Source organism: Agelaius tricolor, unplaced genomic scaffold, assembly GCF_023055355.1.
Source record: "Agelaius tricolor isolate 1412-34295 unplaced genomic scaffold, bAgeTri1.0.p SCAF_3, whole genome shotgun sequence".
Classification (NCBI taxonomy): domain Eukaryota; kingdom Metazoa; phylum Chordata; class Aves; order Passeriformes; family Icteridae; genus Agelaius; species Agelaius tricolor.
In genome coordinates, this window is record NW_027269263.1 from 44,170,162 (window position 1) to 44,185,335 (window position 15,174).

The window sequence follows — 15,174 nt, forward strand, 5'->3', positions numbered from 1 at the left end:
AAAATTTCTGCAAGTCCTTATGTCTTGTTTTGCTCTGAGGAAATCACAAGGGAGAAAAACGCAAATAAATGAGCACAAGATAGAAAAGCCAGACTTCAGACCTGGGTGGTACTTGTGAAGAATCATTGTTTCACGGTCAGGACTATGTTTTTGTAGTTAAACTTGTTTCTTGGCTTATCTGGCCCCTATATGCAATCCCATATACCCCATAACCTTGGAAACAGCATCTGCATCAGCCTGAGGAAGTTGGGAACACTGGAGTGAAATTCAGTGGTCACTGCTCTGAGTTGCTGAAAGCAGTTGCAGAAAAGGCTGAAGAGACAACACTGCTTTAAGTGCTGCCCTTCTCAATGTTGCCATACCTTGCTATTTTGCTATTCAGAGCCCTGAATCCTCTTTTGGAGACAAGTATTTATATGGTGTATTTCATAAAAGCCACAGGTGTTTTCACCAATGGTTTGAAACTGACAACAAAGGGGAATGGTTGCAAAGTCTTTAGGTATATATAGGTATATATATAATAGCTAAATTATGCTGCAATTCTGTTTGACTTCTAGACCCTCCTTGGACCTAAGCCATTAATCACCTTCCAGGACCATGACCTAAGCACTTGGGTTTTGGTTGCTTTGGAGTAGGGCTGTAGTGTCCCTTTGCAGAGCAGGGGTCAAAGACCAGTGGGAGCAGCAGGAGAAGAGTGGGTGTGCAGCACAGCAGGTGGGATGTTTACCCAGAACATAGGAGCCTTGGGTCAGTGGCTGCCCTAAGGACTGCTCTAAGGGCATTCTATCTAGTTACAATTTAATCCTCAGCTGCACAGAAGATGCTCAGTTTTAGAAGGTTGGTAAGGTTGAGGAAACTCACCAAACTCTTCATCCTGAATGTGACAATTATTGTGTCAATTATGTGAGTATTTTCAGAAATAGTGCCTTAAGAGCCTAAGCAATTTTATTGGCACCTTATCAATGTTAACCCCTGGAATCTAAACAAGGATTTGAAAGGTTACAATCTTAGATTTACATGCCTAAATTTTAGTACTACCTTACAGGTCACATACCAAACTCTTCAGAAGTTATGAGCTGCTCATGAGACTCACACAGCTACTTGTTTATGTATGTTTGGGATACTGCTCCCTGGGTTATACTTTGGAAACTCACCAAAAGGTTTAGCAGTCTTAAAACTTTCCTCACCTTTGGCTAAATAAGACTTTCACAAGTACAACTAATGGTTGGGGGACCAGGACCCAAAAAGTCAGCATGGTCTGTTTGGCACAAAACGGGAAAAGAATCCAGAAAGTTGTATAGGTCATCCTTACATACAATGACAAATATAATGTCAAAAATTTTGACATATTTTCTAATACAGAAATCGAGTTTCAAGATTTGCACAAAAATTTTTAAGGTTTTTTTCTTTTGGTTTGTTGGTTGGTTGGTTGGGGTTTTTTTGTTTGTTTGGTGTTTTTTGATTTGGTTTGTTTTGTGGGGAGAGGTTTGGTGGTTTTTTTTTGGTTTTTTTTTTGTTACTCTGAAATGGATGGAACTGACACAGTGTAATCCCTCATTTTGGTCAGTGCTGCTCAGGGCAGCATCTGTTCCAACTCGAACAAGATAGCTTTGAAAGCCATACTTTATTTTTCTTTTCCCCAGCAACTCTCAATTACTTAATATTTTAATTTTTTTTTTCTGTTGTTATAATGTCTTTTCAATAACTTAAAAATGAAATTTTTATTTATTAAAGGTATATAAAACTGTTGGCAGTGCAAACACTGAAATTGTCAGCAAATTCTTGGACACAAGTCTTATACCAAGTGTTCCTAAATTAGCAATTGGTTGTAATGGCCTATTTATTTCTCAAAGCTGACAAAGTGGGACGAAATTTATTTCCATCAGATGAGTGTTTAACACCTGTTTCACCAATTCACAAACCTTAACTTTTAATGTTGATACAAAGAGCTTAGTTGTCTATGGAGAAGACATAATTATTTTTTAGTAACATGAAATGAATACAATAGACAAAGGAATGCTGAAAGTGTTTATTGCCTGCAGCATAATTCTGTATTTTATGAGATAGCCTGGAAAGTGGACATAGAGCTTCAGAGGAAATGAGTTTCTCTCTTTTGACATGTCCACAAACTAAAAGTGAGAATTTCCTTCTTAGTGTCAAAAACTACTGGTAGGATATAGGAAATGGAGTTTCTCTAGGCCTAGAAAAAGATTAGAAACAGGATTTATATTAGGAGATGCCCAGTGCTAATTACAGGTTTGTAATGTTCGTAAGCACTTGTGAAATGCCAACCTGAAGACAGTCAAAATTCTGTGTATTTCCACAGTGAAACAGAAACAGCCTGAAAGTTAACTTTTAATGGTAAGCATTCCATCCAGCAACACATTTGGGTCAATACTAACTAAACCACACCTGTCTAAAAATAGAACAGTGATAAAAAAATGATAAATTTGATTATTTTTGTGGCTTTTGTGGTTATTCAGTGAAGATACCTGCTTGCATGGAGACCAACTGGCTACTGAGAGCACCAAGATTCAGAACATCCCAAAGAAAATATTGCTTCTTTTTATGATTCTTCAGTAACTATAGTAAATGGGCATTTGCAAGCCATTTAACTAAAGAATTTAGAAAGGGCTTAAGTCTCATGGGGAGATCTGACAAGAAGGTGACATGTTTACATTGGGGAATAGAAAATCATTTTATGCTTAAGGATTTGTTTATAGCAATCAAAGCTTTAAGAGCAATCACAGATTGTATTAGACCATCACAGCTCATTCACATATACTATTCCAAGTTCTGTTTTCTCTATGTTCCTTTTCAGAATGCACCACTGCAGAACAGGTATAAAAAATGGGCTAAATTGAATCCTACAACTGTAATATGAAAGATCTGTTTGTTTGGGGTTTTTTCCTTTTTTTTTTTTTTTAATTCGTCTTTTATCTATTATCTTTTTAGAGGGGGGTTTGAATATGTGAGGGTGGCTTAGTTTTGTTGATTTATTAATTATTATTTTTTTTTAATTAGACTTCTTTTTTATGAATGCAACCTCCTGAGGCCAAAAAGTACTGTGAAGAGTTGGTGCCTGTGTGTTTTGACGAGCAACTTCTTGGGGACATCAGGTGCCAGAAGAAACCCTTTGGCCTGGGAGGGTGCAGTGAACAGACAGGTCTGTGAAGGGCATGGGCAATCTGCTGCCTGTCACTCTGGACCATCCAACGCCGAGAAACCCACCCTGCCGGGGCGGCAGGAGTTCGAGGTGAAAGAGAAAAAAAAGAAAGTTGCCATCTCTCATTAAGATTTATTATACGTCTGAACTTTTGTAGTCCCGAAGCTTAACGACAGATGGTGGTGTAACTCCACCAATTTTGTAACGTCTCCTTTTCTTTGATGTTGTAATACAGATTCTCCTCGACTTGACTTCGGTTAAAACCAGCATTTTCTGCTCTTTCCCAAGTGTCTCGGAGCAGTACGCAGGGAGGAAAGGGAGTGCACCTAGTTCGAAGAGGAGTCTGTTATGTGTTCTTGTTCGCTTTCTAAACAATCCTAATAGAAAATAGCAATCTTATTGACACCTAACACTGCCAGCAGCACAGAGAAATTACATTAAATTAATTAAAGGAAAATGGTTTCAAAGCGGTTTATTTCAAGCGAGAAATACAATTGTGCAGATGAAATCTTGAACCGTAAACAGGAACAAATAAAACGCACCAGCGTTTTTCATTAGAAAGCCAAGTCACATTTTACACCGTAGTCGTCCTTGAAAAAAAAAAAAAAAGTGGGGAAAGTGTGTGTTTGTTTAGCTTTAATTTCGGGTGGAACTGCCAAGTCGCGCCGAGTAATATTAGCGGCCAAGCGCCGTGTTGTTCCCGGCACGTTGTGCCCACCAGACAGAGGGTCTGCCTGCGAGGCCACGCTGAACAGGACGAGGGGTTCTTGGAACAAAGCGCAGCCCGGAGAAAGGGCTGGGAGCGCTGCGGGCACTCACGAGAGCGGACGGCAGACGGCCCGACGGCGGCGGCCCGCGGCAGGGCAGGGCAGGGCAGAGCCGGGCCGGAGCCTCGGGTCGCTGCGCGCCGCCGCTCCCGTCCCGCCGGCGGGGGATGCCGCGGTCGCCCGGCGCCCAACGAAGTTGGCGGTGCCCGCGGCCGGGCCGCGCCGTCCCGCCGGTTCGGTGCCGCGGGCTAACCCCTCAGAAAGTACCGCTGCACGCTGCCTTCCGCCGGTACCGGGATTTGTCCGCTACCGCAGACGGCTCCTGAGGGAGAGCTGCCTTTCCCCCGGGGCGCGCTTCCTGCCTGAGGAGACGAGGGGGGCCGGCGGTCTCCGGACCGCGCAGCTTGAGCCCCGCGAGGCTCCGCGCCCCTGCCCGCGGAGCCCATGCGCGGCCGGAGCCTGCGGGGCCCGATTTCGTTTGCGGGCCGGCGGGGCGCGTAGCGGCGGGTCCCGCGCGGTTCCCCTCCCGCCCCGCTGGCTCGCGGGGAGCGGAGCCGTGGAGGGCGGCTGCCCGCGGGAATTCTGTCCCACGGCTCCGCGGGGTGCGCCGCGAGTATCCCCCGCAACCGTTGCGCTCGTAGCCCTCCGCGGCAGCGGGTAGCGCCCCGGTAACCCGGGGCAAAGACGGGGCGAGGAGGGGGGGGGACGAGGGGCAAAGAGACAAAAGAGCCGCGAGTAGCAAATAAATATATTTTACGGCCACCCATCGGCAGCACCGCGGCCCCGCGAGCCTCTGCCCCGGCGCTGAACTTTCACCTCGCGAACCCGGCCGCGCCCCATTGGCTGCCGGCCGGCCCGCCGCGCCCCGCACGGCCCCGCCGCCGCCCCGGCCCCCGGCCCCGCCGCCGCGGGCGGGCGGAAGGGTGCGCGGCGGGGCGGGGGGCGGCCTGGGCCGGGGGCCGCCGCGGGGGGCCCCGCCGAGTTGCCGGAGTTGCGACGGCTCCGCCCCGCGATAGCGGCTTCCCCCCCCCACACCCCCCCCCCCCCCCGCCGGTGGCGAGCGGCCGGCAGTGCCCCCGCCGGGGCTGGCCGGCGGCCCCGGGAGCGAGTGGCGCGGCGGGCAGGCGGTCTGCCACTTGCCTGTAGCAGCGAGTGGCAAAGTTTGTGGGATTTTTAATTGTGCTTAATAAATGCGGTGACTGTTAATTCTGAGTGACAGTCACTTGTGATCCTGGCCCTCGGCGCGTACAGAGAGCCCTGCTAACGCTGGGGCTGCCGCGCGATAATTAGGTGGGCTCCGAAATAACAAACCCCGCGTTCCGCTCGGCCATCGCCGTCCGCTTTCTCCCTCGCCCACGCAAGGTCTATCCACCCAAACACACCCCCGGCGCCGGTTTACTGGGGACCGTGGCGAGGACAAGGGAGGACAAGACCACCTATAGCCACGATGCCAGCACTTCTCTCCCCGTTTCCCCTGATACCCTATCCCACACAGAAATCACTTAAAAGTGTTTTTCCCGGGAGGAGCGGCCGCCCCGCCCTGGGGCTGCCGCTCCAGACAGGCGGGGAGCGGCCGGTCCCTGCTGCGGACATCTGGGGGGTCCTGCACCTTGCTCCAAGTGCCGGGGCCCGGGAGAAGAAAAGTTTCAGGGCCCACGCGTGCCTCCCGGCATAGCTGCTGCCATCGGCCAGGCCTGCCCCGCCGTTCCCCTCCCACCCGGGTTCCCCGGCTGGCTTCGCGCGGGGCCGCGGCACCTCGGGGGCTGCCAGCAGGCTGCAGCCGGCCGGCACTGCCAGCACAACACACGGCTTTGTTTTCCGCCCGTCTGCTAAACTCGTTGTGTCTAACGGAGCCGGCGGAGCAGGGCGGCGGGAGGGGAGAGGGGGCGGGAAGGGGCAGCCGCCGCCGGCAAACAACTTCCCCGACGGTTTGTTTACATAGCAGGTGGAGCTGCCGTCCGCCGCGACCCACAGCGCCCGCTCCGCCGGGGACCGGCCGGGGGAGGCGCGGGCGGAGCGGGGCACGGCCCGGCGCATCCCGCCGCACTTTTTTTTGTTGCCATTCCCCCTCCGCTGCTTTCCCCCCCACCCCTCCCCGCGTTATTAGCACTTCTGTGCAGGCCACTCTGCGATCATGTGAGGGAGGGCTCCCTTCGCACTCCCCTCTCTCCAAAGCAGCCGGTGTGTGCGGTGGGTTTTCTTTTTTTTTTTTTTTTCCCTCGTCTTTTTTTTTTTTTTTTTTTTTTCGCATTCCCAACAAAACACATACACACAGGCGGCACACTCCGCACACGGGCGGACCCGCACGCCGGGGGAGGGAGAGCAGCACCGCCAGCGCCAGGCAGCACCAGCCGGCGGGAGGGCGCGAGGCTCCGACGCCGCTCCGCGCCCGCGGAGGGCCCCGCGCCGCCCGCCCGCCCCCGCTCCCCCGGCCCGCGCGGCGGCTCCGCCCGCAGGGACTTTGTATGTGCGCGCGGCTGCGCGCGGCTCCGCTCGCCCTTTCTCTCTCGGTGTCAGCTCGCCGGGACGCCCTACACGGTGTCTCCTCCCGGTAAGTGCTACCCCCCCACCCCGCCCCGCACACCCGTCCCCTCCTCCCTCCGCTCCCCGGTGTGACTTGCTACTTCCAGCGCTTCCACCCCCCTCCGCCGCCGCTCACTGACTTGCCGCTGCCGCGGGAAAGTTTGGCCGCGGCCGGCGGGGCCGCAGCAGTGACATGTGTCAGGTCTCCCGGCACCCGGTGGCACCGCTCCCAAACACGCACCGCCAGCGGGGGGCGGGGGCGCTCTCTGCGGTGGGAGCCTGCGGTGCCCGGCCGGAGTTGGGGCCGTGCCCGGCGGGCCGGGCCGGGTCGGCCGCGGGAGCCGGCGTAAGCTCCCCCAAAACAACTCGCGGCGGCTGCGGGTCGGCAGGGCCTCCCTCCCGCCGCTCAGCGCTGCGGACCCCCCACCCCCGCGTAATTAAAAACAAACAACCTGTAGCCTCCCCGCACGGGTAGAGAAGTGCCAGGCGGGGAGGGCTTGGGGCCAGGCTGCCGAGGAAGCGTGTGCGGGAGGCTCGGCTGCCCGCCCGCCGTTTGCCTCCCCGTTTGTGTGGTGGCGTGTTGGGGTTTTTTTGGGTTCCCCCCCCCCTTTTTTTTTTCCCCTTTCTTCTTTTTCCCCGAGACCTCCCCAGCAGACAGCCCGGGTGAAGAAACGTGTCACGTTTCTCCTTTGTGTGCTGCCTGCCCGCCTGCCCGCCGGAGGGAGAGGCGCACCCCAGCCCCCGCCTCTCCGCCCGCCCGCCCGCGCGGAGGGGCCGCTGCCGGCCGCCCCCTCGGGGCGCCCCGCGCCGCGCTGCCCCGGGGCGCCCCCGCCGGCGTGGGAGGGGAAGCGCAGGGGCGCCGAGGTGCCCGTGGGGCAGCGGCGCCGCCGGGCGCTGTTTGGGCTGCGCAGGGAAGAGGGTCGTCCCCTGGCCCAAGACTAAATTGCCTAAACCCAACAATTAATAAATAATAGTGTTGGAGCTGCAGGGTTCCGGAGGCGGCCTCCGTGCCTGGTACGCAGGGGCCTTCCCTTAAAATTGGCTTTGAAGTTGAGGAGGGCTTCGGGACTTGGAAAGTTTGGGAAGCGTGATAGATTATGAGGGCAGAGCGGCCTTGGCGGCCTTGGCTGTGGAGCGGGCTGCACTCTGCCGTGCCATCGGGAGTGCCAGGGCAGCCCTAGGACGGTGGGCGAGCGCCCGCGCCTCCGCTCCGCGTCCTGCCGCGCCGAGCGCGGGGTGCGCAGGCGGCAGCGCTCCCGGCCGCCCGTAAGCTGCCGGACAGCCGTGTGCCGCCCGGCACGGCCAAGGTAAAGGCAGGCAGTCCGTCAGGCGGTTTTGTTCTGTTCCCGTAGCTCGGCTCGCGTCAGGTTCGGCAGGCAGCGGGCCCGTGTCGCAGCGCAGCCCCGGCCGAGAACGCTGGCGAGCGCCGGTAAGGTCCCGGGATGGAGCTACTGGAGAGGCGTAAAGCTTAGGCTGTGGGCTGGCAGGAAAACGCTCATCTAAAATTTGCAAGAATTGTCCAGATAGAAAGTGGGCTGCTGGTATATTCCCCAGGGAAAAATGATCTCAAAAGTAACCACCATGAATCTGTGATTTTGTCCTCTATTAGTAAAGAGTGCAGAGCTACAGATGGAGGAATGGGCAGTACCCTCTACCTGGGAATCGCTCGTACTTCTAGGAAGTCTTGCCTGTGTGCCTACGTACCGAGAGAAACACAGAAGTTCCTCTTCCAAAGAGGATCTTCCCTTGTCTTTCTGTGCATTAGAGCCCCTATCCAAACTCAACTCTTGAGAGTGGGAATCTTTCCTTTGGCAGCAGTAGGAATCACTCCATTGACTTCACACGCTCGGATCAGGCCCTTGGAAATATTTTTACGAAGGTGGGACTCAGAAGTTGTGCATGGTGTCGATATCTCCCCATTAATCCATGTGTGTGGGGGGGGAAGAAGTCAAAGTTTTAAGATATTTTGACAGTTTTAAATTTTTTCTTCTGTATGCTAAGTAATTTAAAGCCATTAAGGAAAAACATTACTGCTAGTAATATTACTCTAAAGAAAATATGATTAATTATTAAATTGGTTTCTCTAATGCTACACTAAACCCTTTTAAATGGGATATGGTTTTAATCATTCAAATAAGTATTTTCTAAAGTTTTTTCTTGACGATGATAATTTGTTCATGTAAATATAGATACTCAAAATACCCCTGTTTTGTAGTAATCTGCAGTTTTAATGTAGTTTTTACAAAACGGTTTTGTTCTGTAGAATTTTTGCATGCTTAAATCATTCATTTAATTACTCAGGATAGTAGATCCGTAAAAGGCTAAGGGGAAGGAAAGAGTATTTCAAATACAGCATTTCCAAAATGCCTGTAGTTAGACATCCTAATTTATTTTGATAATATGTAACACCTGAAATACACTGCTTCATGTGAGGCCTTGTTGGTGTAGGCTTTAAGGTTTAACAGTAACCTTAGGAGGAAGCTTAAGCAGAATCAATTGTATAAATATTTGTGTATTTCTTTGTTTTTAGTTTAACCTCAGCGATTTTTACATTGTGTCATGGGATCTTTGCTACAGTGCAGTGTTTATATCATCTGAGAGAGGAAAAAACCTGAATGTTTTGTAGCTTTCTATTTACTGAATATTTATGTAAAAAGACCAAATAGTCTCTAAGGGACAACAAAATTAGAATGGGTTTGAGTGTGAGGAAGAGCAAAAGAAATATACCAAGTTCGGGACATTTCAGTCAGTAAATACATGGTAGTCTTTGAAAGCTGCACTAGGGTTTGTGAGTAGTCAGGTGAATATTTCACAGATTTTTGAAGTGACTTGTTTATTTAGTGGTGTTTGCCTTTTTTTGGTTGCAATTTTTTTTCTGTAATCATCTGTTGCTTATACATATTTTAATGCTTTCCATAATAGAATGTGTTGGGACTATAATTTTAAGAATAATGGTCTATTTGCTTAAAAACATTCCTGTCAGACTCCATTATTTTTTTTAAAGTTCTTGTTGGACTTATTTTTTTTTTTAATTACTGTAGAATAAGATTTTTTTTTTAGGACTAATTTATGTGAGCTGGAATAAGCTTTTGGTATTCTGAGAAATATACCTGATTCAGCATTGCCTGCACAGGAGTTAGTCGAGGCTAGTGGGCTGAAAACAATAGAAAACTTCTGAGATGTGATCCATGTTGTGGCAGTGTTTTGCTATGTGTCATTGAAAATGTCACTTAATGTCTTTGTTTTTCATCATTGATATGTGAGGGCTGGTATTTATCTTTCTGATAGAGGGGTTAATTAATATTTCTGAATATGGAGAACTTTTTTAGTCTATTTCAATTTTTACCGGGTTCATTTTGGAGAAATTAAATTTTGATGGTGGCTGACAATGAGTGGTTCCTAGGAGTCATGTTTTTTTCTTTGGTTGGTCCTGTTGTTAAGAGGTCACTTGCTCATATGAAATGAAAACGATTTAGCACATAGGTCACTGAAAAGTGCTCATGGAATGATTTTAACTGGAGAAAAATGCAAATCACAGTCAAAATAAAAATGCTATCAACTTTGTTGTAAAATGATAATTTTCTGTAAATTGGAACTGATTTTTCTTTTAAAATTTTGTGACAGCTAATAGGTCTAGAAGTAATGCAAACTGTTTATTTTTTTCACAGCCACTGTAGCGTACTTCTCAGCTAATCCTTGTTAGAAGAAATACTTGTCATTTAGATTCCTGTTCCCTGCCCTGTTTTGATTTGATACCTTTCTTGATTGTATGTGTAAAATAGTGGCACCAGAAAAACCCCATATAAGTGATGAAATTGTAGAAAATGTTAGCTGTAATAAACAAACCTCTTAAAATTAATCTTAAAATTGCAATAAAATAGTTGTTTGAAGGCTTTCTTCCACATTTGTTCCTTTACAGAATAAGCCTACTTACTGTAATAATTTCTAAGGGTAGCTTTAGATTTAAATTTCAAAACTTCTAGACCAGCATAAAAACATGGAGCAGTGTCACAAGTATTATTTAGCACTGATAATTTTTTTTTCTTCTTTCTGAGGCTTTCAGTAGCTTAATCAAACTTACTGTTTTAAAAATCTTCCAAAATGTTCACTGCAAATTATAAGAGGCATCTATTATTTGTTGCAAGATTTTAATCTGTTTTTGCTTTCTGTTTTTTTGTTTTGTTTTTTTTTTTAATCCCATTTCTGATAGGTTTGTGTTTAAGGGCAACACCATGTTTTATGTCAGAAAGGTGGTTTTGAAAATGCCAGTAATAGCTTGCTTATGCTGTCATCACTGAAGTAGCTGAAAATAATCTCTTTAATGAACAGTTGCTATGATGTTTATTGCTTCATGAATGTATAGTTTGGGATGATGCTAGAAAGTAACATTTGAACTCTGAGGAATGAATTTATGTAGAATTATGTTTAATATCACAATTTCAGTTCCTATTCTAAGAAAAATAAAGTAAAATACTAAGTATACTGTTTTAAGGTCTTTACTGTCTTAAGTCTTTTTAGTAAGTTGTAGAGGTTGCTGAAGGGAGGGAATAAGAACATTGTAGGTTTAACTTTTTGTTCATTTACTTAGTTATTTCTTTTTCCTGCTCATAGTAATTACACATCTGTAGTTGGTATTGGGTTTGCTGCAGTTTGTTTCTTATTTAACTATATGCATTAATCAGGCTGGTTGCTGAGGACACAGCTGATTCCCTTGGATATGGGGTACTGCACCCTCTACGTGCCCTGAGTGTGGGTGTCTCTTCTGCTGGGTGGCACAGGGCTTTAGGTAGGTAACTGATGACTTTCTGATTGGTTAGGCTGGGGAACAACAAACAGGTTTAAAGGACAGGCAGCACCTTCATTCAGCGTGCAGAAGGGAGATTTTCTGCCCTGCCCACTCCATCCATCTCCCTTGCAGTGCTCTGTGATGTCCATTCTGGGGTGAAAGGAGAAACTACTGACCTCCATCATACAACCCTCTGAGTCACAAAGAACCCTCTGAAGTTCACAAACTGGCTTTGGCTTACCTGTAGAACTTGCTTGTTTCCCAAGGAGCTTCAGCTTCCTGTGGGCAGCAGGTACTGAAGAGGTTGGTGGAGTGTCTGTTTGACAACGTTTCCAGCCCATTGCTGGTTGCAGGGTCCACAGGGACACACACTGCGAGTCCTTTGCCCAGTGAGCTCCTTTGCGCCTCTGTGGTCAATCAGACACGGCTGCAAATTGCATCACGTTAAGTATTTCTGTAAATTGCTGGTATCAGTCTTGTTTCAGTTTGCCTCCAGGACATTATGAGGATGACTGAGATTCCAGTGGGTCTGTGCCAGCCTTGTCCCAGTGGGAGATACTGTTGGGCCCAAAACTGGAAATTTATTTGAAGAGTGATGTTTTGAGGCTAGGGGGTACATCACTATATATAACCAGAAAGTTGCTGGGGTTTTCTAGGCACAGTATTTTGTAAATAAGTATTGTTACAAGACAAATCCTTTATCTTTTAAGATTGATGTTTAGTTGATGATCGTTTTAGAATAATTTATTTTTTCTCGATCAGCATGATGTGTATTTTGCTACTTTAGTCAGAATTTGTCTTCAAGTGAATTCAAATGCTGATTTATTCCATTATTCAGCTTTTGTATTTCAGCCTTAACCAACATGATATGTTATGTATTTCATGTAATTTGAAATAATGTATTTGACATAATTTGACTAATTACATTTTAACATATATTCATATTAAAATTGTCTAATCTTGATGGATGCTCCCACTACAATTTTTGCCATCTTGTCCCTTCAGAGAAGGAAGGAGAATTGCTGTGATATTACATTGCTTGTTGAACAGGACCTAATTGTGTTATTCAGCCTGAAAACTATGTAACTTGTTTTTGGAGAAACAATCTCAGAGTTGCAAAGGTATATCAAGCATAATAAAAGATACTTTAAGTATCTTTTAGGTGTTGATTTTGAACTTGCCCAGGAAAGAAATGAAGAAAATGTAAAAGAGGTAAACATCATTTCAACTTTGCCATGCTGCCAGTGCTAAGTCTTACAAAAATTGCTCACAGTTACATTGTTGATTTATCCTTTTGTAAGTCTTGATGTTGAGAGGGCATATTGTTCTTCTGGAACTGTAACCCACCTAGTAAAACAAGTGGTGTAATAAAACCTGTGGTTGATGTTTAACAGCTTGGAAATTAGATCAGAAATTGACAAGTTTTGCCATGTAAAAATATTGCAGAGGAAATTTTAAGGATTAATGATGGGAAGTCACAAAGGGCTTTGGAAAATAGAGGGACAACATGCAAACAATGGAGAGTTGGGAAATGAGGGGGAAGAGGCCAGAGGAGACATGTGGCTGAGCAGGAGCCAGCAAAGGCATAGACAGCACTGCCAGGAGATGGGCAACTGCTCAGAAAGTAGGGGCTGAGGGTCTCAGAAGAGCAATGTGATTTTCATCTGGTGCCCAATATGGAAAATAAATTTCTTCACCTTCCCTTCTTCAGTGGGAAGAAAAAACAAACTTTTTTGTGCGCCGGCTTTATGCACATGGCAGGCACAGAAGTTACACCAGGTTACACTGGACCTAATTGAGGCTGATTTTTTTTAAATACTAGATCTTGTTAAATCTAGTGTATGTCTTTGGAAACTTACTTACTAGTTGTTGCATTGAAATTTGATATTTAATTACTGAAAAAAGTATCATTTCATTCCTTTGACAGAAGGGGGACAGAGGTCTTTTGAAGATAAAGGGAAGAAAACTGTCTGGAAGACAGGCTAGGATTTTTTAGAGTCTGAAACACAGAAATTGGTATATCTCTGATTTAAGACACTTCTCTGTGAGAGAAAACAAACAGGATTGTGGTTTCATTACAGTAGTTACAGCATTCTCATGACCTATAAATGAAAACATGAAAACCTAATGCAGTCAGGTGTGCACTGACTGCAGAGATACACGCATCTGCTGTTATGCTTTTCAATTGTGTCAGTGTTTTCATCTCTGTAGAACAACATATTCAATAAGGAATGAATGATATCGTGCGTACAGTATGGTGAATGTAAGAGGAAGAGTGCTGAGAACTCTGTGATATGTGGCAACAATCATTCTTCATTGAAAGAATATATGGATGCTAAAACTGTAAAAACATTAGGATGGAACTTTGCTAAAGATCATGAAATGCTTTTGTACAAAATTTATTCAGACCCATTTGTTACCAGTCTTGAATGCATTTAAATTACTTTTAGTGTTGTGAAGATGCCTGTAAATTGTTTTCAGTACACAATAACTGTCAGCATACATATAAGAATGGTCAGTAATTCAACAGATAACTACATTGACTATACAGAAGTTTCATATGCTGTCAGATTCTTGCACATTCTTTTGCTTTAGAAGAAAAATTAAATCTATTGTGATTGAAACTTTAACTTGGTATTCTATTTTAAGAAAGTGACATCTTGAGGAAGGGTTAATGATGTTTGCTGTTGGATGTTTTGGATCTGTTCTTGCACCTCTATTTATTATTGACCAGGGAAGGGTGTGAGGTATACCTGAGTAACCAGAAATGTACTACTTATGAACTGCCATATGAAAACCCTTAAAAATACTGGTTAAGGGTTTTTTTTTTGGTTGGGTTGGTTTGTTTGTTTTGTGTATTTTTGCATTTGTTTGATTTGGTTTGATTTTGGTTTTTTCCTTTTTTTTTTTTTTTTCTAAAATTGTTTTTGGTTTTGAGTCTGGGAATCGGGGCACATGTTCAAATCACAGAGAAACCAGGAAAATGGTAAACTGCCAAAATATTTGTGTACTACTGCAGGAGTGGTAGGTGAAGAAGCTGATGATCAATCCAATGTGTGTGTGTCCATGCCTGTGCATCACAGGGCTTCTGTCTCCATCCACAGCTTTCTGGCAAGGAGACCAGGGCCTTCAGAAAGAAAGTGAATGTATCCTAGTGGGTTTATTGCATCTCAGGTTATGGGAGAGAAAGTATTCTAAAGAACAGTGCTGTCAATCTATTGCTAAAACAGGGAATGTGTTTAAGGAATGTGGTTCTTCAGGCAGGAACTGACCATGCTAGAGAGTGTTTTACAATGTAAAAATAGGTATTTAATGGGTTGTGATGAGAAAACAGGGCCTTCCAAATTCTTCCTTGAAAAAATGAGGGAAGGATGCTTCCGAACCAGGTTAGCATTCATTTCCAGACTATGTATGGCTTGCAGCATTGGAGTTGTGCCATGCTCCAGCTTCAGGTTGTCCTCTGGGCTGGTTGTGGTGTCTGGGTGTGCTTGGTCTGGCAGTGGGGCTTGGAGCTGGGAATGATTTGGTGGTTCTGTGGCTGGCAGCAGAGTGGCACTTGCCAGGACTCTGCTTAGATTGAGCCTCCCTGCTCCTGGAGCACGCACCTGCCCGTCTTATGGCTTGACCTGTCTCAGGCTTCAGGAGGAGATGTGCTTGATGTGTGTGATGGCCACACACTTGTGTTGAAAAATCCAAGACCTTCATATCTGATCCCAAGTTTTCTGAATTATGAAGACCTGTGTTTATGGCTGAGGTGCTGAGGCTGGTTGATGATTTTGATGTGCCTGTCCAAAACAGGTTTCTGAAACTGAGAAGCTACCAGCTACTTAGTTGCTCTTCAAAGCCACCTAGACTGAGGGGTGATAGATTGCCCGTGCATATTTAAGCCAAATCAACGTGTTACCATTTTTTTTTAATAAAAGTTTTTATTC

General features: G+C 46.4%; 1 protein-coding gene across 6 annotated transcripts in view; it reads left to right on the forward strand.

The window, feature by feature from the left end:
* Positions 1–6,119: 6,119 nt before the first annotated feature.
* FOXP2 (forkhead box P2) overlaps positions 6,120–15,174 on the forward strand; it is a 406,074-nt gene continuing 397,019 nt past the window's right edge. For 3 of the 6 annotated variants that reach the window (XM_071423677.1, XM_071423679.1, XM_071423680.1), the window contains exon 1: positions 6,121–6,484. The gene's annotated coding sequence lies outside the window, so the exon portion shown is untranslated. Of the gene's footprint in view, positions 6,485–7,684; positions 7,764–15,174 lie in introns of those variants that run through there. The other 3 variants (XM_071423678.1, XM_071423673.1, XM_071423674.1) reach the window with 3 other exon arrangements.